Source organism: Oncorhynchus kisutch, unplaced genomic scaffold (genome assembly GCF_002021735.2).
Source record: "Oncorhynchus kisutch isolate 150728-3 unplaced genomic scaffold, Okis_V2 scaffold1642, whole genome shotgun sequence".
Classification (NCBI taxonomy): domain Eukaryota; kingdom Metazoa; phylum Chordata; class Actinopteri; order Salmoniformes; family Salmonidae; genus Oncorhynchus; species Oncorhynchus kisutch.
In genome coordinates, this window is record NW_022263587.1 from 18,054 (window position 1) to 41,464 (window position 23,411).

The 23,411-nt window shown below is 36.2% G+C and overlaps 23 non-coding genes across 23 annotated transcripts; 3 read left to right on the forward strand and 20 right to left on the reverse strand.

The window, feature by feature from the left end:
• Window positions 1-371: 371 nt before the first annotated feature.
• trnav-uac (transfer RNA valine (anticodon UAC)) lies at window positions 372-444 on the reverse strand. Its single transcript has one exon. It is a non-coding gene; the product is annotated as a tRNA-Val (tRNA).
• A 932-nt stretch (window positions 445-1,376) lies between these two features.
• On the reverse strand, window positions 1,377-1,449 carry trnav-uac (transfer RNA valine (anticodon UAC)). The gene has a single exon. It is a non-coding gene; the product is annotated as a tRNA-Val (tRNA).
• Window positions 1,450-2,381: 932 nt separating this feature from the next.
• On the reverse strand, window positions 2,382-2,454 carry trnav-uac (transfer RNA valine (anticodon UAC)). Its single transcript has one exon. It is a non-coding gene; the product is annotated as a tRNA-Val (tRNA).
• Window positions 2,455-3,386: 932 nt separating this feature from the next.
• trnav-uac (transfer RNA valine (anticodon UAC)) lies at window positions 3,387-3,459 on the reverse strand. The gene has a single exon. It is a non-coding gene; the product is annotated as a tRNA-Val (tRNA).
• A 932-nt stretch (window positions 3,460-4,391) lies between these two features.
• trnav-uac (transfer RNA valine (anticodon UAC)) lies at window positions 4,392-4,464 on the reverse strand. The gene has a single exon. It is a non-coding gene; the product is annotated as a tRNA-Val (tRNA).
• A 932-nt stretch (window positions 4,465-5,396) lies between these two features.
• trnav-uac (transfer RNA valine (anticodon UAC)) lies at window positions 5,397-5,469 on the reverse strand. Its single transcript has one exon. It is a non-coding gene; the product is annotated as a tRNA-Val (tRNA).
• A 932-nt stretch (window positions 5,470-6,401) lies between these two features.
• trnav-uac (transfer RNA valine (anticodon UAC)) lies at window positions 6,402-6,474 on the reverse strand. The gene has a single exon. It is a non-coding gene; the product is annotated as a tRNA-Val (tRNA).
• A 932-nt stretch (window positions 6,475-7,406) lies between these two features.
• Window positions 7,407-7,479, reverse strand: trnav-uac (transfer RNA valine (anticodon UAC)). The gene has a single exon. It is a non-coding gene; the product is annotated as a tRNA-Val (tRNA).
• A 932-nt stretch (window positions 7,480-8,411) lies between these two features.
• Window positions 8,412-8,484, reverse strand: trnav-uac (transfer RNA valine (anticodon UAC)). Its single transcript has one exon. It is a non-coding gene; the product is annotated as a tRNA-Val (tRNA).
• Window positions 8,485-9,416: 932 nt separating this feature from the next.
• trnav-uac (transfer RNA valine (anticodon UAC)) lies at window positions 9,417-9,489 on the reverse strand. Its single transcript has one exon. It is a non-coding gene; the product is annotated as a tRNA-Val (tRNA).
• A 932-nt stretch (window positions 9,490-10,421) lies between these two features.
• Window positions 10,422-10,494, reverse strand: trnav-uac (transfer RNA valine (anticodon UAC)). The gene has a single exon. It is a non-coding gene; the product is annotated as a tRNA-Val (tRNA).
• Window positions 10,495-11,426: 932 nt separating this feature from the next.
• Window positions 11,427-11,499, reverse strand: trnav-uac (transfer RNA valine (anticodon UAC)). The gene has a single exon. It is a non-coding gene; the product is annotated as a tRNA-Val (tRNA).
• A 932-nt stretch (window positions 11,500-12,431) lies between these two features.
• trnav-uac (transfer RNA valine (anticodon UAC)) lies at window positions 12,432-12,504 on the reverse strand. The gene has a single exon. It is a non-coding gene; the product is annotated as a tRNA-Val (tRNA).
• Window positions 12,505-13,436: 932 nt separating this feature from the next.
• On the reverse strand, window positions 13,437-13,509 carry trnav-uac (transfer RNA valine (anticodon UAC)). The gene has a single exon. It is a non-coding gene; the product is annotated as a tRNA-Val (tRNA).
• A 932-nt stretch (window positions 13,510-14,441) lies between these two features.
• On the reverse strand, window positions 14,442-14,514 carry trnav-uac (transfer RNA valine (anticodon UAC)). The gene has a single exon. It is a non-coding gene; the product is annotated as a tRNA-Val (tRNA).
• A 932-nt stretch (window positions 14,515-15,446) lies between these two features.
• On the reverse strand, window positions 15,447-15,519 carry trnav-uac (transfer RNA valine (anticodon UAC)). Its single transcript has one exon. It is a non-coding gene; the product is annotated as a tRNA-Val (tRNA).
• Window positions 15,520-16,451: 932 nt separating this feature from the next.
• trnav-uac (transfer RNA valine (anticodon UAC)) lies at window positions 16,452-16,524 on the reverse strand. The gene has a single exon. It is a non-coding gene; the product is annotated as a tRNA-Val (tRNA).
• A 932-nt stretch (window positions 16,525-17,456) lies between these two features.
• On the reverse strand, window positions 17,457-17,529 carry trnav-uac (transfer RNA valine (anticodon UAC)). The gene has a single exon. It is a non-coding gene; the product is annotated as a tRNA-Val (tRNA).
• A 932-nt stretch (window positions 17,530-18,461) lies between these two features.
• On the reverse strand, window positions 18,462-18,534 carry trnav-uac (transfer RNA valine (anticodon UAC)). The gene has a single exon. It is a non-coding gene; the product is annotated as a tRNA-Val (tRNA).
• Window positions 18,535-19,466: 932 nt separating this feature from the next.
• trnav-uac (transfer RNA valine (anticodon UAC)) lies at window positions 19,467-19,539 on the reverse strand. Its single transcript has one exon. It is a non-coding gene; the product is annotated as a tRNA-Val (tRNA).
• Window positions 19,540-20,802: 1,263 nt separating this feature from the next.
• Window positions 20,803-20,875, forward strand: trnav-uac (transfer RNA valine (anticodon UAC)). Its single transcript has one exon. It is a non-coding gene; the product is annotated as a tRNA-Val (tRNA).
• A 932-nt stretch (window positions 20,876-21,807) lies between these two features.
• Window positions 21,808-21,880, forward strand: trnav-uac (transfer RNA valine (anticodon UAC)). Its single transcript has one exon. It is a non-coding gene; the product is annotated as a tRNA-Val (tRNA).
• Window positions 21,881-22,812: 932 nt separating this feature from the next.
• trnav-uac (transfer RNA valine (anticodon UAC)) lies at window positions 22,813-22,885 on the forward strand. Its single transcript has one exon. It is a non-coding gene; the product is annotated as a tRNA-Val (tRNA).
• Window positions 22,886-23,411: the final 526 nt, after the last annotated feature.

The following is a 23,411-nucleotide window of genomic DNA, read 5'->3' on the forward strand; positions in this document are numbered from 1 at the left end:
TCTGTTTCCGCCCAGCATCGAAAAGTATACATTTTGCGTCTTAAGTGAACTTGATAACCACTACGCTATGGAATCTTTTGATTCCCAAAAGAAGGCATTAATGAAAAATTGAATTTTCAGTTTCAACTATGGTACTTACTGAATGTATCAATGAGTGCTGTTTACACAGAGGTTCAAACCAGGGACCTTTTGCATGTTAAGTGCACGTGATAACAGCTACACTACAGAAACTTCTGCTTGAGATACCTGCAAGAAGTAAACTTAATTTTCTTATAGTCAGTGCATGTATTTGAATTTCCAAAATAAGGTATTTATGAAAGCAACTCATCTCTTTTATAAATACACAACTTACTGCATGTGTCAAAGATGACTGTTTCCGCCCGGTTTCGAACCAGGGACCTTTCGCGTGTAAAGCGAACGTGATAACCACTACACTACAGAAACTGATGCAAGTGTTATCAGCAAGGAGTAACCCAAATTTTACAGATATTCATTGCATGTATTCCAATTTCCAAAAAAAGCCATTCATGAGAACATATATTCTCTGTTGTTGATACAGCACTAACTGCATGTGTCAAAGATCACTGTTTCTATCAGTTTTTCAACCACAGACCTTTCGCATGTAAGGTGAACGTGATAACCATTACACTACAGAAACTGCTGCATTAATTACCAGCAAGGAGTAAACCGCATTTTACAAATATTTATTGCATGTATTCGAATTTCCAAAGTAAGGCATTTATTAGAACAACTATTCTCTGTTACAAATACAGTACTTAATGGATTTGTCATAGAGAACTGTTTCCGCCCAGCTTCGAATCGGGGACCATTCGTGTGTAAAGCAAACTTGATAACTACTAAACTAGAGAAACTGCTGCTAGAATTATTACTGTGGAGTAAACCAAATTTTACATATATTCATCGCACGAATTCGAAATTCCAACATAATGCATTTATGAAAATTCTCTGTTACAAATACAGTACTTCTCACATGTGTCAGAGACGTCTGTTTCCGCCCAGCATCGAAAAGTATACATTTTGCGTCTTAAGTGAACTTGATAACCACTACGCTATGGAATCTTTTGATTCCCAAAAGAAGGCATTAATGAAAAATTGAATTTTCAGTTTCAACTATGGTACTTACTGAATGTATCAATGAGTGCTGTTTACACAGAGGTTCAAACCAGGGACCTTTTGCATGTTAAGTGCACGTGATAACAGCTACACTACAGAAACTTCTGCTTGAGATACCTGCAAGAAGTAAACTTAATTTTCTTATAGTCAGTGCATGTATTTGAATTTCCAAAATAAGGTATTTATGAAAGCAACTCATCTCTTTTATAAATACACAACTTACTGCATGTGTCAAAGATGACTGTTTCCGCCCGGTTTCGAACCAGGGACCTTTCGCGTGTAAAGCGAACGTGATAACCACTACACTACAGAAACTGATGCAAGTGTTATCAGCAAGGAGTAACCCAAATTTTACAGATATTCATTGCATGTATTCCAATTTCCAAAAAAAGCCATTCATGAGAACATATATTCTCTGTTGTTGATACAGCACTAACTGCATGTGTCAAAGATCACTGTTTCTATCAGTTTTTCAACCACAGACCTTTCGCATGTAAGGTGAACGTGATAACCATTACACTACAGAAACTGCTGCATTAATTACCAGCAAGGAGTAAACCGCATTTTACAAATATTTATTGCATGTATTCGAATTTCCAAAGTAAGGCATTTATTAGAACAACTATTCTCTGTTACAAATACAGTACTTAATGGATTTGTCATAGAGAACTGTTTCCGCCCAGCTTCGAATCGGGGACCATTCATGTGTAAAGCAAACTTGATAACTACTAAACTAGAGAAACTGCTGCTAGAATTATTACTGTGGAGTAAACCAAATTTTACATATATTCATCGCACGAATTCGAAATTCCAACATAATGCATTTATGAAAATTCTCTGTTACAAATACAGTACTTCTCACATGTGTCAGAGACGTCTGTTTCCGCCCAGCATCGAAAAGTATACATTTTGCGTCTTAAGTGAACTTGATAACCACTACGCTATGGAATCTTTTGATTCCCAAAAGAAGGCATTAATGAAAAATTGAATTTTCAGTTTCAACTATGGTACTTACTGAATGTATCAATGAGTGCTGTTTACACAGAGGTTCAAACCAGGGACCTTTTGCATGTTAAGTGCACGTGATAACAGCTACACTACAGAAACTTCTGCTTGAGATACCTGCAAGAAGTAAACTTAATTTTCTTATAGTCAGTGCATGTATTTGAATTTCCAAAATAAGGTATTTATGAAAGCAACTCATCTCTTTTATAAATACACAACTTACTGCATGTGTCAAAGATGACTGTTTCCGCCCGGTTTCGAACCAGGGACCTTTCGCGTGTAAAGCGAACGTGATAACCACTACACTACAGAAACTGATGCAAGTGTTATCAGCAAGGAGTAACCCAAATTTTACAGATATTCATTGCATGTATTCCAATTTCCAAAAAAAGCCATTCATGAGAACATATATTCTCTGTTGTTGATACAGCACTAACTGCATGTGTCAAAGATCACTGTTTCTATCAGTTTTTCAACCACAGACCTTTCGCATGTAAGGTGAACGTGATAACCATTACACTACAGAAACTGCTGCATTAATTACCAGCAAGGAGTAAACCGCATTTTACAAATATTTATTGCATGTATTCGAATTTCCAAAGTAAGGCATTTATTAGAACAACTATTCTCTGTTACAAATACAGTACTTAATGGATTTGTCATAGAGAACTGTTTCCGCCCAGCTTCGAATCGGGGACCATTCGTGTGTAAAGCAAACTTGATAACTACTAAACTAGAGAAACTGCTGCTAGAATTATTACTGTGGAGTAAACCAAATTTTACATATATTCATCGCACGAATTCGAAATTCCAACATAATGCATTTATGAAAATTCTCTGTTACAAATACAGTACTTCTCACATGTGTCAGAGACGTCTGTTTCCGCCCAGCATCGAAAAGTATACATTTTGCGTCTTAAGTGAACTTGATAACCACTACGCTATGGAATCTTTTGATTCCCAAAAGAAGGCATTAATGAAAAATTGAATTTTCAGTTTCAACTATGGTACTTACTGAATGTATCAATGAGTGCTGTTTACACAGAGGTTCAAACCAGGGACCTTTTGCATGTTAAGTGCACGTGATAACAGCTACACTACAGAAACTTCTGCTTGAGATACCTGCAAGAAGTAAACTTAATTTTCTTATAGTCAGTGCATGTATTTGAATTTCCAAAATAAGGTATTTATGAAAGCAACTCATCTCTTTTATAAATACACAACTTACTGCATGTGTCAAAGATGACTGTTTCCGCCCGGTTTCGAACCAGGGACCTTTCGCGTGTAAAGCGAACGTGATAACCACTACACTACAGAAACTGATGCAAGTGTTATCAGCAAGGAGTAACCCAAATTTTACAGATATTCATTGCATGTATTCCAATTTCCAAAAAAAGCCATTCATGAGAACATATATTCTCTGTTGTTGATACAGCACTAACTGCATGTGTCAAAGATCACTGTTTCTATCAGTTTTTCAACCACAGACCTTTCGCATGTAAGGTGAACGTGATAACCATTACACTACAGAAACTGCTGCATTAATTACCAGCAAGGAGTAAACCGCATTTTACAAATATTTATTGCATGTATTCGAATTTCCAAAGTAAGGCATTTATTAGAACAACTATTCTCTGTTACAAATACAGTACTTAATGGATTTGTCATAGAGAACTGTTTCCGCCCAGCTTCGAATCGGGGACCATTCGTGTGTAAAGCAAACTTGATAACTACTAAACTAGAGAAACTGCTGCTAGAATTATTACTGTGGAGTAAACCAAATTTTACATATATTCATCGCACGAATTCGAAATTCCAACATAATGCATTTATGAAAATTCTCTGTTACAAATACAGTACTTCTCACATGTGTCAGAGACGTCTGTTTCCGCCCAGCATCGAAAAGTATACATTTTGCGTCTTAAGTGAACTTGATAACCACTACGCTATGGAATCTTTTGATTCCCAAAAGAAGGCATTAATGAAAAATTGAATTTTCAGTTTCAACTATGGTACTTACTGAATGTATCAATGAGTGCTGTTTACACAGAGGTTCAAACCAGGGACCTTTTGCATGTTAAGTGCACGTGATAACAGCTACACTACAGAAACTTCTGCTTGAGATACCTGCAAGAAGTAAACTTAATTTTCTTATAGTCAGTGCATGTATTTGAATTTCCAAAATAAGGTATTTATGAAAGCAACTCATCTCTTTTATAAATACACAACTTACTGCATGTGTCAAAGATGACTGTTTCCGCCCGGTTTCGAACCAGGGACCTTTCGCGTGTAAAGCGAACGTGATAACCACTACACTACAGAAACTGATGCAAGTGTTATCAGCAAGGAGTAACCCAAATTTTACAGATATTCATTGCATGTATTCCAATTTCCAAAAAAAGCCATTCATGAGAACATATATTCTCTGTTGTTGATACAGCACTAACTGCATGTGTCAAAGATCACTGTTTCTATCAGTTTTTCAACCACAGACCTTTCGCATGTAAGGTGAACGTGATAACCATTACACTACAGAAACTGCTGCATTAATTACCAGCAAGGAGTAAACCGCATTTTACAAATATTTATTGCATGTATTCGAATTTCCAAAGTAAGGCATTTATTAGAACAACTATTCTCTGTTACAAATACAGTACTTAATGGATTTGTCATAGAGAACTGTTTCCGCCCAGCTTCGAATCGGGGACCATTCGTGTGTAAAGCAAACTTGATAACTACTAAACTAGAGAAACTGCTGCTAGAATTATTACTGTGGAGTAAACCAAATTTTACATATATTCATCGCACGAATTCGAAATTCCAACATAATGCATTTATGAAAATTCTCTGTTACAAATACAGTACTTCTCACATGTGTCAGAGACGTCTGTTTCCGCCCAGCATCGAAAAGTATACATTTTGCGTCTTAAGTGAACTTGATAACCACTACGCTATGGAATCTTTTGATTCCCAAAAGAAGGCATTAATGAAAAATTGAATTTTCAGTTTCAACTATGGTACTTACTGAATGTATCAATGAGTGCTGTTTACACAGAGGTTCAAACCAGGGACCTTTTGCATGTTAAGTGCACGTGATAACAGCTACACTACAGAAACTTCTGCTTGAGATACCTGCAAGAAGTAAACTTAATTTTCTTATAGTCAGTGCATGTATTTGAATTTCCAAAATAAGGTATTTATGAAAGCAACTCATCTCTTTTATAAATACACAACTTACTGCATGTGTCAAAGATGACTGTTTCCGCCCGGTTTCGAACCAGGGACCTTTCGCGTGTAAAGCGAACGTGATAACCACTACACTACAGAAACTGATGCAAGTGTTATCAGCAAGGAGTAACCCAAATTTTACAGATATTCATTGCATGTATTCCAATTTCCAAAAAAAGCCATTCATGAGAACATATATTCTCTGTTGTTGATACAGCACTAACTGCATGTGTCAAAGATCACTGTTTCTATCAGTTTTTCAACCACAGACCTTTCGCATGTAAGGTGAACGTGATAACCATTACACTACAGAAACTGCTGCATTAATTACCAGCAAGGAGTAAACCGCATTTTACAAATATTTATTGCATGTATTCGAATTTCCAAAGTAAGGCATTTATTAGAACAACTATTCTCTGTTACAAATACAGTACTTAATGGATTTGTCATAGAGAACTGTTTCCGCCCAGCTTCGAATCGGGGACCATTCGTGTGTAAAGCAAACTTGATAACTACTAAACTAGAGAAACTGCTGCTAGAATTATTACTGTGGAGTAAACCAAATTTTACATATATTCATCGCACGAATTCGAAATTCCAACATAATGCATTTATGAAAATTCTCTGTTACAAATACAGTACTTCTCACATGTGTCAGAGACGTCTGTTTCCGCCCAGCATCGAAAAGTATACATTTTGCGTCTTAAGTGAACTTGATAACCACTACGCTATGGAATCTTTTGATTCCCAAAAGAAGGCATTAATGAAAAATTGAATTTTCAGTTTCAACTATGGTACTTACTGAATGTATCAATGAGTGCTGTTTACACAGAGGTTCAAACCAGGGACCTTTTGCATGTTAAGTGCACGTGATAACAGCTACACTACAGAAACTTCTGCTTGAGATACCTGCAAGAAGTAAACTTAATTTTCTTATAGTCAGTGCATGTATTTGAATTTCCAAAATAAGGTATTTATGAAAGCAACTCATCTCTTTTATAAATACACAACTTACTGCATGTGTCAAAGATGACTGTTTCCGCCCGGTTTCGAACCAGGGACCTTTCGCGTGTAAAGCGAACGTGATAACCACTACACTACAGAAACTGATGCAAGTGTTATCAGCAAGGAGTAACCCAAATTTTACAGATATTCATTGCATGTATTCCAATTTCCAAAAAAAGCCATTCATGAGAACATATATTCTCTGTTGTTGATACAGCACTAACTGCATGTGTCAAAGATCACTGTTTCTATCAGTTTTTCAACCACAGACCTTTCGCATGTAAGGTGAACGTGATAACCATTACACTACAGAAACTGCTGCATTAATTACCAGCAAGGAGTAAACCGCATTTTACAAATATTTATTGCATGTATTCGAATTTCCAAAGTAAGGCATTTATTAGAACAACTATTCTCTGTTACAAATACAGTACTTAATGGATTTGTCATAGAGAACTGTTTCCGCCCAGCTTCGAATCGGGGACCATTCATGTGTAAAGCAAACTTGATAACTACTAAACTAGAGAAACTGCTGCTAGAATTATTACTGTGGAGTAAACCAAATTTTACATATATTCATCGCACGAATTCGAAATTCCAACATAATGCATTTATGAAAATTCTCTGTTACAAATACAGTACTTCTCACATGTGTCAGAGACGTCTGTTTCCGCCCAGCATCGAAAAGTATACATTTTGCGTCTTAAGTGAACTTGATAACCACTACGCTATGGAATCTTTTGATTCCCAAAAGAAGGCATTAATGAAAAATTGAATTTTCAGTTTCAACTATGGTACTTACTGAATGTATCAATGAGTGCTGTTTACACAGAGGTTCAAACCAGGGACCTTTTGCATGTTAAGTGCACGTGATAACAGCTACACTACAGAAACTTCTGCTTGAGATACCTGCAAGAAGTAAACTTAATTTTCTTATAGTCAGTGCATGTATTTGAATTTCCAAAATAAGGTATTTATGAAAGCAACTCATCTCTTTTATAAATACACAACTTACTGCATGTGTCAAAGATGACTGTTTCCGCCCGGTTTCGAACCAGGGACCTTTCGCGTGTAAAGCGAACGTGATAACCACTACACTACAGAAACTGATGCAAGTGTTATCAGCAAGGAGTAACCCAAATTTTACAGATATTCATTGCATGTATTCCAATTTCCAAAAAAAGCCATTCATGAGAACATATATTCTCTGTTGTTGATACAGCACTAACTGCATGTGTCAAAGATCACTGTTTCTATCAGTTTTTCAACCACAGACCTTTCGCATGTAAGGTGAACGTGATAACCATTACACTACAGAAACTGCTGCATTAATTACCAGCAAGGAGTAAACCGCATTTTACAAATATTTATTGCATGTATTCGAATTTCCAAAGTAAGGCATTTATTAGAACAACTATTCTCTGTTACAAATACAGTACTTAATGGATTTGTCATAGAGAACTGTTTCCGCCCAGCTTCGAATCGGGGACCATTCGTGTGTAAAGCAAACTTGATAACTACTAAACTAGAGAAACTGCTGCTAGAATTATTACTGTGGAGTAAACCAAATTTTACATATATTCATCGCACGAATTCGAAATTCCAACATAATGCATTTATGAAAATTCTCTGTTACAAATACAGTACTTCTCACATGTGTCAGAGACGTCTGTTTCCGCCCAGCATCGAAAAGTATACATTTTGCGTCTTAAGTGAACTTGATAACCACTACGCTATGGAATCTTTTGATTCCCAAAAGAAGGCATTAATGAAAAATTGAATTTTCAGTTTCAACTATGGTACTTACTGAATGTATCAATGAGTGCTGTTTACACAGAGGTTCAAACCAGGGACCTTTTGCATGTTAAGTGCACGTGATAACAGCTACACTACAGAAACTTCTGCTTGAGATACCTGCAAGAAGTAAACTTAATTTTCTTATAGTCAGTGCATGTATTTGAATTTCCAAAATAAGGTATTTATGAAAGCAACTCATCTCTTTTATAAATACACAACTTACTGCATGTGTCAAAGATGACTGTTTCCGCCCGGTTTCGAACCAGGGACCTTTCGCGTGTAAAGCGAACGTGATAACCACTACACTACAGAAACTGATGCAAGTGTTATCAGCAAGGAGTAACCCAAATTTTACAGATATTCATTGCATGTATTCCAATTTCCAAAAAAAGCCATTCATGAGAACATATATTCTCTGTTGTTGATACAGCACTAACTGCATGTGTCAAAGATCACTGTTTCTATCAGTTTTTCAACCACAGACCTTTCGCATGTAAGGTGAACGTGATAACCATTACACTACAGAAACTGCTGCATTAATTACCAGCAAGGAGTAAACCGCATTTTACAAATATTTATTGCATGTATTCGAATTTCCAAAGTAAGGCATTTATTAGAACAACTATTCTCTGTTACAAATACAGTACTTAATGGATTTGTCATAGAGAACTGTTTCCGCCCAGCTTCGAATCGGGGACCATTCGTGTGTAAAGCAAACTTGATAACTACTAAACTAGAGAAACTGCTGCTAGAATTATTACTGTGGAGTAAACCAAATTTTACATATATTCATCGCACGAATTCGAAATTCCAACATAATGCATTTATGAAAATTCTCTGTTACAAATACAGTACTTCTCACATGTGTCAGAGACGTCTGTTTCCGCCCAGCATCGAAAAGTATACATTTTGCGTCTTAAGTGAACTTGATAACCACTACGCTATGGAATCTTTTGATTCCCAAAAGAAGGCATTAATGAAAAATTGAATTTTCAGTTTCAACTATGGTACTTACTGAATGTATCAATGAGTGCTGTTTACACAGAGGTTCAAACCAGGGACCTTTTGCATGTTAAGTGCACGTGATAACAGCTACACTACAGAAACTTCTGCTTGAGATACCTGCAAGAAGTAAACTTAATTTTCTTATAGTCAGTGCATGTATTTGAATTTCCAAAATAAGGTATTTATGAAAGCAACTCATCTCTTTTATAAATACACAACTTACTGCATGTGTCAAAGATGACTGTTTCCGCCCGGTTTCGAACCAGGGACCTTTCGCGTGTAAAGCGAACGTGATAACCACTACACTACAGAAACTGATGCAAGTGTTATCAGCAAGGAGTAACCCAAATTTTACAGATATTCATTGCATGTATTCCAATTTCCAAAAAAAGCCATTCATGAGAACATATATTCTCTGTTGTTGATACAGCACTAACTGCATGTGTCAAAGATCACTGTTTCTATCAGTTTTTCAACCACAGACCTTTCGCATGTAAGGTGAACGTGATAACCATTACACTACAGAAACTGCTGCATTAATTACCAGCAAGGAGTAAACCGCATTTTACAAATATTTATTGCATGTATTCGAATTTCCAAAGTAAGGCATTTATTAGAACAACTATTCTCTGTTACAAATACAGTACTTAATGGATTTGTCATAGAGAACTGTTTCCGCCCAGCTTCGAATCGGGGACCATTCGTGTGTAAAGCAAACTTGATAACTACTAAACTAGAGAAACTGCTGCTAGAATTATTACTGTGGAGTAAACCAAATTTTACATATATTCATCGCACGAATTCGAAATTCCAACATAATGCATTTATGAAAATTCTCTGTTACAAATACAGTACTTCTCACATGTGTCAGAGACGTCTGTTTCCGCCCAGCATCGAAAAGTATACATTTTGCGTCTTAAGTGAACTTGATAACCACTACGCTATGGAATCTTTTGATTCCCAAAAGAAGGCATTAATGAAAAATTGAATTTTCAGTTTCAACTATGGTACTTACTGAATGTATCAATGAGTGCTGTTTACACAGAGGTTCAAACCAGGGACCTTTTGCATGTTAAGTGCACGTGATAACAGCTACACTACAGAAACTTCTGCTTGAGATACCTGCAAGAAGTAAACTTAATTTTCTTATAGTCAGTGCATGTATTTGAATTTCCAAAATAAGGTATTTATGAAAGCAACTCATCTCTTTTATAAATACACAACTTACTGCATGTGTCAAAGATGACTGTTTCCGCCCGGTTTCGAACCAGGGACCTTTCGCGTGTAAAGCGAACGTGATAACCACTACACTACAGAAACTGATGCAAGTGTTATCAGCAAGGAGTAACCCAAATTTTACAGATATTCATTGCATGTATTCCAATTTCCAAAAAAAGCCATTCATGAGAACATATATTCTCTGTTGTTGATACAGCACTAACTGCATGTGTCAAAGATCACTGTTTCTATCAGTTTTTCAACCACAGACCTTTCGCATGTAAGGTGAACGTGATAACCATTACACTACAGAAACTGCTGCATTAATTACCAGCAAGGAGTAAACCGCATTTTACAAATATTTATTGCATGTATTCGAATTTCCAAAGTAAGGCATTTATTAGAACAACTATTCTCTGTTACAAATACAGTACTTAATGGATTTGTCATAGAGAACTGTTTCCGCCCAGCTTCGAATCGGGGACCATTCGTGTGTAAAGCAAACTTGATAACTACTAAACTAGAGAAACTGCTGCTAGAATTATTACTGTGGAGTAAACCAAATTTTACATATATTCATCGCACGAATTCGAAATTCCAACATAATGCATTTATGAAAATTCTCTGTTACAAATACAGTACTTCTCACATGTGTCAGAGACGTCTGTTTCCGCCCAGCATCGAAAAGTATACATTTTGCGTCTTAAGTGAACTTGATAACCACTACGCTATGGAATCTTTTGATTCCCAAAAGAAGGCATTAATGAAAAATTGAATTTTCAGTTTCAACTATGGTACTTACTGAATGTATCAATGAGTGCTGTTTACACAGAGGTTCAAACCAGGGACCTTTTGCATGTTAAGTGCACGTGATAACAGCTACACTACAGAAACTTCTGCTTGAGATACCTGCAAGAAGTAAACTTAATTTTCTTATAGTCAGTGCATGTATTTGAATTTCCAAAATAAGGTATTTATGAAAGCAACTCATCTCTTTTATAAATACACAACTTACTGCATGTGTCAAAGATGACTGTTTCCGCCCGGTTTCGAACCAGGGACCTTTCGCGTGTAAAGCGAACGTGATAACCACTACACTACAGAAACTGATGCAAGTGTTATCAGCAAGGAGTAACCCAAATTTTACAGATATTCATTGCATGTATTCCAATTTCCAAAAAAAGCCATTCATGAGAACATATATTCTCTGTTGTTGATACAGCACTAACTGCATGTGTCAAAGATCACTGTTTCTATCAGTTTTTCAACCACAGACCTTTCGCATGTAAGGTGAACGTGATAACCATTACACTACAGAAACTGCTGCATTAATTACCAGCAAGGAGTAAACCGCATTTTACAAATATTTATTGCATGTATTCGAATTTCCAAAGTAAGGCATTTATTAGAACAACTATTCTCTGTTACAAATACAGTACTTAATGGATTTGTCATAGAGAACTGTTTCCGCCCAGCTTCGAATCGGGGACCATTCGTGTGTAAAGCAAACTTGATAACTACTAAACTAGAGAAACTGCTGCTAGAATTATTACTGTGGAGTAAACCAAATTTTACATATATTCATCGCACGAATTCGAAATTCCAACATAATGCATTTATGAAAATTCTCTGTTACAAATACAGTACTTCTCACATGTGTCAGAGACGTCTGTTTCCGCCCAGCATCGAAAAGTATACATTTTGCGTCTTAAGTGAACTTGATAACCACTACGCTATGGAATCTTTTGATTCCCAAAAGAAGGCATTAATGAAAAATTGAATTTTCAGTTTCAACTATGGTACTTACTGAATGTATCAATGAGTGCTGTTTACACAGAGGTTCAAACCAGGGACCTTTTGCATGTTAAGTGCACGTGATAACAGCTACACTACAGAAACTTCTGCTTGAGATACCTGCAAGAAGTAAACTTAATTTTCTTATAGTCAGTGCATGTATTTGAATTTCCAAAATAAGGTATTTATGAAAGCAACTCATCTCTTTTATAAATACACAACTTACTGCATGTGTCAAAGATGACTGTTTCCGCCCGGTTTCGAACCAGGGACCTTTCGCGTGTAAAGCGAACGTGATAACCACTACACTACAGAAACTGATGCAAGTGTTATCAGCAAGGAGTAACCCAAATTTTACAGATATTCATTGCATGTATTCCAATTTCCAAAAAAAGCCATTCATGAGAACATATATTCTCTGTTGTTGATACAGCACTAACTGCATGTGTCAAAGATCACTGTTTCTATCAGTTTTTCAACCACAGACCTTTCGCATGTAAGGTGAACGTGATAACCATTACACTACAGAAACTGCTGCATTAATTACCAGCAAGGAGTAAACCGCATTTTACAAATATTTATTGCATGTATTCGAATTTCCAAAGTAAGGCATTTATTAGAACAACTATTCTCTGTTACAAATACAGTACTTAATGGATTTGTCATAGAGAACTGTTTCCGCCCAGCTTCGAATCGGGGACCATTCGTGTGTAAAGCAAACTTGATAACTACTAAACTAGAGAAACTGCTGCTAGAATTATTACTGTGGAGTAAACCAAATTTTACATATATTCATCGCACGAATTCGAAATTCCAACATAATGCATTTATGAAAATTCTCTGTTACAAATACAGTACTTCTCACATGTGTCAGAGACGTCTGTTTCCGCCCAGCATCGAAAAGTATACATTTTGCGTCTTAAGTGAACTTGATAACCACTACGCTATGGAATCTTTTGATTCCCAAAAGAAGGCATTAATGAAAAATTGAATTTTCAGTTTCAACTATGGTACTTACTGAATGTATCAATGAGTGCTGTTTACACAGAGGTTCAAACCAGGGACCTTTTGCATGTTAAGTGCACGTGATAACAGCTACACTACAGAAACTTCTGCTTGAGATACCTGCAAGAAGTAAACTTAATTTTCTTATAGTCAGTGCATGTATTTGAATTTCCAAAATAAGGTATTTATGAAAGCAACTCATCTCTTTTATAAATACACAACTTACTGCATGTGTCAAAGATGACTGTTTCCGCCCGGTTTCGAACCAGGGACCTTTCGCGTGTAAAGCGAACGTGATAACCACTACACTACAGAAACTGATGCAAGTGTTATCAGCAAGGAGTAACCCAAATTTTACAGATATTCATTGCATGTATTCCAATTTCCAAAAAAAGCCATTCATGAGAACATATATTCTCTGTTGTTGATACAGCACTAACTGCATGTGTCAAAGATCACTGTTTCTATCAGTTTTTCAACCACAGACCTTTCGCATGTAAGGTGAACGTGATAACCATTACACTACAGAAACTGCTGCATTAATTACCAGCAAGGAGTAAACCGCATTTTACAAATATTTATTGCATGTATTCGAATTTCCAAAGTAAGGCATTTATTAGAACAACTATTCTCTGTTACAAATACAGTACTTAATGGATTTGTCATAGAGAACTGTTTCCGCCCAGCTTCGAATCGGGGACCATTCGTGTGTAAAGCAAACTTGATAACTACTAAACTAGAGAAACTGCTGCTAGAATTATTACTGTGGAGTAAACCAAATTTTACATATATTCATCGCACGAATTCGAAATTCCAACATAATGCATTTATGAAAATTCTCTGTTACAAATACAGTACTTCTCACATGTGTCAGAGACGTCTGTTTCCGCCCAGCATCGAAAAGTATACATTTTGCGTCTTAAGTGAACTTGATAACCACTACGCTATGGAATCTTTTGATTCCCAAAAGAAGGCATTAATGAAAAATTGAATTTTCAGTTTCAACTATGGTACTTACTGAATGTATCAATGAGTGCTGTTTACACAGAGGTTCAAACCAGGGACCTTTTGCATGTTAAGTGCACGTGATAACAGCTACACTACAGAAACTTCTGCTTGAGATACCTGCAAGAAGTAAACTTAATTTTCTTATAGTCAGTGCATGTATTTGAATTTCCAAAATAAGGTATTTATGAAAGCAACTCATCTCTTTTATAAATACACAACTTACTGCATGTGTCAAAGATGACTGTTTCCGCCCGGTTTCGAACCAGGGACCTTTCGCGTGTAAAGCGAACGTGATAACCACTACACTACAGAAACTGATGCAAGTGTTATCAGCAAGGAGTAACCCAAATTTTACAGATATTCATTGCATGTATTCCAATTTCCAAAAAAAGCCATTCATGAGAACATATATTCTCTGTTGTTGATACAGCACTAACTGCATGTGTCAAAGATCACTGTTTCTATCAGTTTTTCAACCACAGACCTTTCGCATGTAAGGTGAACGTGATAACCATTACACTACAGAAACTGCTGCATTAATTACCAGCAAGGAGTAAACCGCATTTTACAAATATTTATTGCATGTATTCGAATTTCCAAAGTAAGGCATTTATTAGAACAACTATTCTCTGTTACAAATACAGTACTTAATGGATTTGTCATAGAGAACTGTTTCCGCCCAGCTTCGAATCGGGGACCATTCGTGTGTAAAGCAAACTTGATAACTACTAAACTAGAGAAACTGCTGCTAGAATTATTACTGTGGAGTAAACCAAATTTTACATATATTCATCGCACGAATTCGAAATTCCAACATAATGCATTTATGAAAATTCTCTGTTACAAATACAGTACTTCTCACATGTGTCAGAGACGTCTGTTTCCGCCCAGCATCGAAAAGTATACATTTTGCGTCTTAAGTGAACTTGATAACCACTACGCTATGGAATCTTTTGATTCCCAAAAGAAGGCATTAATGAAAAATTGAATTTTCAGTTTCAACTATGGTACTTACTGAATGTATCAATGAGTGCTGTTTACACAGAGGTTCAAACCAGGGACCTTTTGCATGTTAAGTGCACGTGATAACAGCTACACTACAGAAACTTCTGCTTGAGATACCTGCAAGAAGTAAACTTAATTTTCTTATAGTCAGTGCATGTATTTGAATTTCCAAAATAAGGTATTTATGAAAGCAACTCATCTCTTTTATAAATACACAACTTACTGCATGTGTCAAAGATGACTGTTTCCGCCCGGTTTCGAACCAGGGACCTTTCGCGTGTAAAGCGAACGTGATAACCACTACACTACAGAAACTGATGCAAGTGTTATCAGCAAGGAGTAACCCAAATTTTACAGATATTCATTGCATGTATTCCAATTTCCAAAAAAAGCCATTCATGAGAACATATATTCTCTGTTGTTGATACAGCACTAACTGCATGTGTCAAAGATCACTGTTTCTATCAGTTTTTCAACCACAGACCTTTCGCATGTAAGGTGAACGTGATAACCATTACACTACAGAAACTGCTGCATTAATTACCAGCAAGGAGTAAACCGCATTTTACAAATATTTATTGCATGTATTCGAATTTCCAAAGTAAGGCATTTATTAGAACAACTATTCTCTGTTACAAATACAGTACTTAATGGATTTGTCATAGAGAACTGTTTCCGCCCAGCTTCGAATCGGGGACCATTCGTGTGTAAAGCAAACTTGATAACTACTAAACTAGAGAAACTGCTGCTAGAATTATTACTGTGGAGTAAACCAAATTTTACATATATTCATCGCACGAATTCGAAATTCCAACATAATGCATTTATGAAAATTCTCTGTTACAAATACAGTACTTCTCACATGTGTCAGAGACGTCTGTTTCCGCCCAGCATCGAAAAGTATACATTTTGCGTCTTAAGTGAACTTGATAACCACTACGCTATGGAATCTTTTGATTCCCAAAAGAAGGCATTAATGAAAAATTGAATTTTCAGTTTCAACTATGGTACTTACTGAATGTATCAATGAGTGCTGTTTACACAGAGGTTCAAACCAGGGACCTTTTGCATGTTAAGTGCACGTGATAACAGCTACACTACAGAAACTTCTGCTTGAGATACCTGCAAGAAGTAAACTTAATTTTCTTATAGTCAGTGCATGTATTTGAATTTCCAAAATAAGGTATTTATGAAAGCAACTCATCTCTTTTATAAATACACAACTTACTGCATGTGTCAAAGATGACTGTTTCCGCCCGGTTTCGAACCAGGGACCTTTCGCGTGTAAAGCGAACGTGATAACCACTACACTACAGAAACTGATGCAAGTGTTATCAGCAAGGAGTAACCCAAATTTTACAGATATTCATTGCATGTATTCCAATTTCCAAAAAAAGCCATTCATGAGAACATATATTCTCTGTTGTTGATACAGCACTAACTGCATGTGTCAAAGATCACTGTTTCTATCAGTTTTTCAACCACAGACCTTTCGCATGTAAGGTGAACGTGATAACCATTACACTACAGAAACTGCTGCATTAATTACCAGCAAGGAGTAAACCGCATTTTACAAATATTTATTGCATGTATTCGAATTTCCAAAGTAAGGCATTTATTAGAACAACTATTCTCTGTTACAAATACAGTACTTAATGGATTTGTCATAGAGAACTGTTTCCGCCCAGCTTCGAATCGGGGACCATTCGTGTGTAAAGCAAACTTGATAACTACTAAACTAGAGAAACTGCTGCTAGAATTATTACTGTGGAGTAAACCAAATTTTACATATATTCATCGCACGAATTCGAAATTCCAACATAATGCATTTATGAAAATTCTCTGTTACAAATACAGTACTTCTCACATGTGTCAGAGACGTCTGTTTCCGCCCAGCATCGAAAAGTATACATTTTGCGTCTTAAGTGAACTTGATAACCACTACGCTATGGAATCTTTTGATTCCCAAAAGAAGGCATTAATGAAAAATTGAATTTTCAGTTTCAACTATGGTACTTACTGAATGTATCAATGAGTGCTGTTTACACAGAGGTTCAAACCAGGGACCTTTTGCATGTTAAGTGCACGTGATAACAGCTACACTACAGAAACTTCTGCTTGAGATACCTGCAAGAAGTAAACTTAATTTTCTTATAGTCAGTGCATGTATTTGAATTTCCAAAATAAGGTATTTATGAAAGCAACTCATCTCTTTTATAAATACACAACTTACTGCATGTGTCAAAGATGACTGTTTCCGCCCGGTTTCGAACCAGGGACCTTTCGCGTGTAAAGCGAACGTGATAACCACTACACTACAGAAACTGATGCAAGTGTTATCAGCAAGGAGTAACCCAAATTTTACAGATATTCATTGCATGTATTCCAATTTCCAAAAAAAGCCATTCATGAGAACATATATTCTCTGTTGTTGATACAGCACTAACTGCATGTGTCAAAGATCACTGTTTCTATCAGTTTTTCAACCACAGACCTTTCGCATGTAAGGTGAACGTGATAACCATTACACTACAGAAACTGCTGCATTAATTACCAGCAAGGAGTAAACCGCATTTTACAAATATTTATTGCATGTATTCGAATTTCCAAAGTAAGGCATTTATTAGAACAACTATTCTCTGTTACAAATACAGTACTTAATGGATTTGTCATAGAGAACTGTTTCCGCCCAGCTTCGAATCGGGGACCATTCGTGTGTAAAGCAAACTTGATAACTACTAAACTAGAGAAACTGCTGCTAGAATTATTACTGTGGAGTAAACCAAATTTTACATATATTCATCGCACGAATTCGAAATTCCAACATAATGCATTTATGAAAATTCTCTGTTACAAATACAGTACTTCTCACATGTGTCAGAGACGTCTGTTTCCGCCCAGCATCGAAAAGTATACATTTTGCGTCTTAAGTGAACTTGATAACCACTACGCTATGGAATCTTTTGATTCCCAAAAGAAGGCATTAATGAAAAATTGAATTTTCAGTTTCAACTATGGTACTTACTGAATGTATCAATGAGTGCTGTTTACACAGAGGTTCAAACCAGGGACCTTTTGCATGTTAAGTGCACGTGATAACAGCTACACTACAGAAACTTCTGCTTGAGATACCTGCAAGAAGTAAACTTAATTTTCTTATAGTCAGTGCATGTATTTGAATTTCCAAAATAAGGTATTTATGAAAGCAACTCATCTCTTTTATAAATACACAACTTACTGCATGTGTCAAAGATGACTGTTTCCGCCCGGTTTCGAACCAGGGACCTTTCGCGTGTAAAGCGAACGTGATAACCACTACACTACAGAAACTGATGCAAGTGTTATCAGCAAGGAGTAACCCAAATTTTACAGATATTCATTGCATGTATTCCAATTTCCAAAAAAAGCCATTCATGAGAACATATATTCTCTGTTGTTGATACAGCACTAACTGCATGTGTCAAAGATCACTGTTTCTATCAGTTTTTCAACCACAGACCTTTCGCATGTAAGGTGAACGTGATAACCATTACACTACAGAAACTGCTGCATTAATTACCAGCAAGGAGTAAACCGCATTTTACAAATATTTATTGCATGTATTCGAATTTCCAAAGTAAGGCATTTATTAGAACAACTATTCTCTGTTACAAATACAGTACTTAATGGATTTGTCATAGAGAACTGTTTCCGCCCAGCTTCGAATCGGGGACCATTCGTGTGTAAAGCAAACTTGATAACTACTAAACTAGAGAAACTGCTGCTAGAATTATTACTGTGGAGTAAACCAAATTTTACATATATTCATCGCACGAATTCGAAATTCCAACATAATGCATTTATGAAAATTCTCTGTTACAAATACAGTACTTCTCACATGTGTCAGAGACGTCTGTTTCCGCCCAGCATCGAAAAGTATACATTTTGCGTCTTAAGTGAACTTGATAACCACTACGCTATGGAATCTTTTGATTCCCAAAAGAAGGCATTAATGAAAAATTGAATTTTCAGTTTCAACTATGGTACTTACTGAATGTATCAATGAGTGCTGTTTACACAGAGGTTCAAACCAGGGACCTTTTGCATGTTAAGTGCACGTGATAACAGCTACACTACAGAAACTTCTGCTTGAGATACCTGCAAGAAGTAAACTTAATTTTCTTATAGTCAGTGCATGTATTTGAATTTCCAAAATAAGGTATTTATGAAAGCAACTCATTTCTTTTATAAATACACAACTTACTGCATGTGTCAAAGATGACTGTTTCCGCCCGGTTTCGAACCAGGGACCTTCCGCGTGTAAAGCGAACGTGATAACCACTACACTACAGAAACTGATGCAAGTGTTATCAGCAAGGAGTAACCCAAATTTTACAGATATTCATTGCATGTATTCCAATTTCCAAAAAAAGCCATTCATGAGAACATATATTCTCTGTTGTTGATACAGCACTAACTGCATGTGTCAAAGATCACTGTTTCTATCAGTTTTTCAACCACAGACCTTTCGCATGTAAGGTGAACGTGATAACCATTACACTACAGAAACTGCTGCATTAATTACCAGCAAGGAGTAAACCGCATTTTACAAATATTTATTGCATGTATTCGAATTTCCAAAGTAAGGCATTTATTAGAACAACTATTCTCTGTTACAAATACAGTACTTAATGGATTTGTCATAGAGAACTGTTTCCGCCCAGCTTCGAATCGGGGACCATTCATGTGTAAAGCAAACTTGATAACTACTAAACTAGAGAAACTGCTGCTAGAATTATTACTGTGGAGTAAACCAAATTTTACATATATTCATCGCACGAATTCGAAATTCCAACATAATGCATTTATGAAAATTCTCTGTTACAAATACAGTACTTCTCACATGTGTCAGAGACGTCTGTTTCCGCCCAGCATCGAAAATTATCATTTTTGCGTCTTAAGTGAACTTTGGATAAACCACTACGCTATGGAATCTTTTGATTCCCAAAAGAAGGCATTAATGGAAAAATATATTTTCGATGCTGGGCGGAAACAGACGTCTCTGACACATGTGAGAAGTACTGTATTTGTAACAGAGAATTTTCATAAATGCATTATGTTGGAATTTCGAATTTCGTGCGATGAATATATGTAAAATTTGGTTTACTCCACAGTAATAATTCTAGCAGCAGTTTCTCTAGTTTAGTAGTTATCAAGTTTGCTTTACACACGAATGGTCCCCGATTCGAAGCTGGGCGGAAACAGTTCTCTATGACAAATCCATTAAGTACTGTATTTGTAACAGAGAATAGTTGTTCTAATAAATGCCTTACTTTGGAAATTCGAATACATGCAATAAATATTTGTAAAATGCGGTTTACTCCTTGCTGGTAATTAATGCAGCAGTTTCTGTAGTGTAATGGTTATCACGTTCACCTTACATGCGAAAGGTCTGTGGTTGAAAAACTGATAGAAACAGTGATCTTTGACACATGCAGTTAGTGCTGTATCAACAACAGAGAATATATGTTCTCATGAATGGCTTTTTTTGGAAATTGGAATACATGCAATGAATATCTGTAAAATTTGGGTTACTCCTTGCTGATAACACTTGCATCAGTTTCTGTAGTGTAGTGGTTATCACGTTCGCTTTACACGCGAAAGGTCCCTGGTTCGAAACCGGGCGGAAACAGTCATCTTTGACACATGCAGTAAGTTGTGTATTTATAAAAGAGATGAGTTGCTTTCATAAATACCTTATTTTGGAAATTCAAATACATGCACTGACTATAAGAAAATTAAGTTTACTTCTTGCAGGTATCTCAAGCAGAAGTTTCTGTAGTGTAGCTGTTATCACGTGCACTTAACATGCAAAAGGTCCCTGGTTTGAACCTCTGTGTAAACAGCACTCATTGATACATTCAGTAAGTACCATAGTTGAAACTGAAAATTCAATTTTTCATTAATGCCTTCTTTTGGGAATCAAAAGATTCCATAGCGTAGTGGTTATCAAGTTCACTTAAGACGCAAAATGTATACTTTTCGATGCTGGGCGGAAACAGACGTCTCTGACACATGTGAGAAGTACTGTATTTGTAACAGAGAATTTTCATAAATGCATTATGTTGGAATTTCGAATTCGTGCGATGAATATATGTAAAATTTGGTTTACTCCACAGTAATAATTCTAGCAGCAGTTTCTCTAGTTTAGTAGTTATCAAGTTTGCTTTACACACGAATGGTCCCCGATTCGAAGCTGGGCGGAAACAGTTCTCTATGACAAATCCATTAAGTACTGTATTTGTAACAGAGAATAGTTGTTCTAATAAATGCCTTACTTTGGAAATTCGAATACATGCAATAAATATTTGTAAAATGCGGTTTACTCCTTGCTGGTAATTAATGCAGCAGTTTCTGTAGTGTAATGGTTATCACGTTCACCTTACATGCGAAAGGTCTGTGGTTGAAAAACTGATAGAAACAGTGATCTTTGACACATGCAGTTAGTGCTGTATCAACAACAGAGAATATATGTTCTCATGAATGGCTTTTTTTGGAAATTGGAATACATGCAATGAATATCTGTAAAATTTGGGTTACTCCTTGCTGATAACACTTGCATCAGTTTCTGTAGTGTAGTGGTTATCACGTTCGCTTTACACGCGAAAGGTCCCTGGTTCGAAACCGGGCGGAAACAGTCATCTTTGACACATGCAGTAAGTTGTGTATTTATAAAAGAGATGAGTTGCTTTCATAAATACCTTATTTTGGAAATTCAAATACATGCACTGACTATAAGAAAATTAAGTTTACTTCTTGCAGGTATCTCAAGCAGAAGTTTCTGTAGTGTAGCTGTTATCACGTGCACTTAACATGCAAAAGGTCCCTGGTTTGAACCTCTGTGTAAACAGCACTCATTGATACATTCAGTAAGTACCATAGTTGAAACTGAAAATTCAATTTTTCATTAATGCCTTCTTTTGGGAATCAAAAGATTCCATAGCGTAGTGGTTATCAAGTTCACTTAAGACGCAAAATGTATACTTTTCGATGCTGGGCGGAAACAGACGTCTCTGACACATGTGAGAAGTACTGTATTTGTAACAGAGAATTTTCATAAATGCATTATGTTGGAATTTCGAATTCGTGCGATGAATATATGTAAAATTTGGTTTACTCCACAGTAATAATTCTAGCAGCAGTTTCTCTAGTTTAGTAGTTATCAAGTTTGCTTTACACACGAATGGTCCCCGATTCGAAGCTGGGCGGAAACAGTTCTCTATGACAAATCCATTAAGTACTGTATTTGTAACAGAGAATAGTTGTTCTAATAAATGCCTTACTTTGGAAATTCGAATACATGCAATAAATATTTGTAAAATGCGGTTTACTCCTTGCTGGTAATTAATGCAGCAGTTTCTGTAGTGTAATGGTTATCACGTTCACCTTACATGCGAAAGGTCTGTGGTTGAAAAACTGATAGAAACAGTGATCTTTGACACATGCAGTTAGTGCTGTATCAACAACAGAGAATATATGTTCTCATGAATGGCTTTTTTTGGAAATTGGAATACATGCAATGAATATCTGTAAAATTTGGGTTACTCCTTGCTGATAACACTTGCATCAGTTTCTGTAGTGTAGTGGTTATCACGTTCGCTTTACACGCGAAAGGTCCCTGGTTCGAAACCGGGCGGAAACAGTCATCTTTGACACATGCAGTAAGTTGTGTATTTATAAAAGAGATGAGTTGCTTTCATAAATACCTATTTTGGAAATTCAAATACATGCACTGACTATAAGAAAATTAAGTTTACTTCTTGCAGGTATCTCAAGCAGAAGTTTCTGTAGTGTAGCTGTTATCACGTGCACTTAACATGCAAAAGGTCCCTGGTTTGAACCTCTGTGTAAACAGCACTCATTGATACATTCAGTAAGTACCATAGTTGAAACTGAAAATTCAATTTTTCATTAATGCCTTCTTTTGGGAATCAAAAGATTCCATAGCGTAGTGGTTATCAAGTTCACTTAAGACGCAAAATGTATACTTTTCGATGCTGGGCGGAAACAGACGTCTCTGACACATGTGAGAAGTACTGTATTTGTAACAGAGAATTTTCATAAATGCATTATGTTGGAATTTCGAATTCGTGCGATGAATATATGTAAAATTTGGTTTACTCCACAGTAATAATTCTAGCAGCAGTTTCTCTAGTTTAGTAGTTATC